Below are 2226 nucleotides of genomic sequence, written 5' to 3' on the forward strand. Positions count from 1 at the left end.
AATTGGCTATTACATAGGGGGCTTCTTAGCCCCCCATGTAATAGCAATAAAGCTGTGTGTGTAAAAAAAGTAATACTAAAATTAAAGAATCATACAAAAAATAAAGAAGCATAAAAAAATTTAAAAAGAAAAAAAAAATTTAAGTCCCCGCCCCCCCCCCACACACACACGCAGATATGAGTCGGGTGCGCCTACGTGCGTAAACGACGATTGCGCCTATTGATTTATTATTTTTGGTTATTGTTAAAGTTGTTTGGTTTAATAAAAGGGGCTGCTGTGGCCGTTAAAATCCATGTCGCGCAGTCCGAGTGTTTATTGGGGTTTTAAAGGAGGGACGAAAATTGACGAATCCATCAGTCAAGTGTTTTAATCCTCGCCTATGGGCATTTTTTTTGCGATTTTGCCGGCGCACACAGTTTTAAGGCTTGACATGTTTGGTGTCTATTTACCCGACGTGACCCCGAATTATGTTTTACTAAAAATATGGGTAAGAATAAATGTTTTATAACATAACGTATGGAAACTTTGTTTTTTTTTTACATGTATGGTACTTTTTTCATTATATAGGGGGGAAAAATAACCCCCCCCCTGGTGATTATATACCTCCAAAGAAAGCTCTATCTGTCCCCAAAAATGTTTAACATAAATTGCAAGGCTATAGTCCGGTCATGCTGACTGGTGACATTTTTGACTGGCTGGTGAGACATCCTAAAATTTTTCAAGCCCTGTTTATTGGCAACAGATCAGTTACATACTCTATATATACAGTATACTTTTTGAGCCAGGGAAGAGCTTTGAAATCCAGCCAACAGCGCTGAATTCTGTGCATGAAATAACATATTAGTTGATCCCGGTGCCCTCTCTGCCGCGCGCTCGGTACAATGTTACCATGTCAATACAAATTGTACCTCAGGGTACATTAAACAAGGACATATCTCAGACTCTATAACATTGCTCAGTGGACTGAAGGCAAAAAAAAGCAGAAAAGAACAGTGTGTGCCATTAACGGTCCGTGTCCTGGGGTTTCCCATTCATCTGCGCTGTGTTTTAGTACAGTAGGACTGAAATGATTTTACTTGCATTCCACGTTTTTATATGGTTTTGGCTCATGTTAGAGAACAAAGTGCAGCTGAAAGAAAAAGGAACTTGAAGTCGATGCAAACCCAATCATTACATTCTCATAGGGGTGTATTTATCAAAGATTAAATGGGCAATTTTTCCGATGAATAATTAATTAGACAGGATTCACCTATTCGTTTCTTGCACGGTCGGATGTTGCCGAGTCAAGTGCCTATAATACAGGGGTGGGCAACTTCGACCTTCCAGCTGTGCTTTAACTACACATCCTGTCTCTGAGAGTCATGCCTGTAACTGTCAGTCTTGAGAGACCGAAATGTACAAGGGTACAGGTACTCTTAAGAATGAGAACACTCATGGACTATACACACACACACACACACACACACACACACACAACAGGTTGGACTTGATGGACTTATGTCTTTATTCAACCTCAAATACTATGTTACTATGTTACTATGTTACACTGCATCATGGGACTTAGAGTTCTGCAACACTTGGACAGCCACCCCTGCAATAGGGGGTTATTTTCATATTTCTGGCCAAATCTTGTTAACTAATAGGATCAGTCCTTTCCTTCATCTGCTGTTGTTCTATCGAAAGCCCCGACTTGTCGACCTCTCCATCTGGTGACGTTACATCCGGTGACTGCCAGTAGAAAATGTACAGCAAAAACGTATATTTGTCCTAGGTTGTAGAAGCCGATAGCCGCGCAGGCGCAGTGGCAACTGTGGTTGTAGAAAGGATCCTGTGGCCGCACAGGCGCTGTTACATAATATAATATAAACTTTGACTAGGTTATAGAATCCGATGAGGCAATAGTCACTACACCTGCGTGGCTATCGGCTCATCGGCTTCTATAACCAAGGATAAATATAACTGTAGTAGGTTATAGAATGGGATAGCCGCGCAGGCGCTGTGGCAATAGTTAGACAGTTGGACAACGATTTCCTGGCCATGCGCACTAGCACCATCTGGTGAAGTCACACCAAGTGTGACTTCACCAGTTGGAGACGTCGATAAGTTGGAACTTTCGATAGTACACAAGCAAAAGCTCTCCATGGTCCTGAAACACAGCACTAGAAGGATAGAGGATATCTCTGGTCAAAACTAAAAATAACCAGATCCATGAAGAAGATTGTAAAC

The sequence above is a fragment of the Nanorana parkeri genome, unplaced genomic scaffold (genome assembly GCF_000935625.1).
Source record: "Nanorana parkeri isolate BGI_ZX_2015 unplaced genomic scaffold, ASM93562v1 scaffold593, whole genome shotgun sequence".
NCBI lineage: Eukaryota > Metazoa > Chordata > Amphibia > Anura > Dicroglossidae > Nanorana > Nanorana parkeri.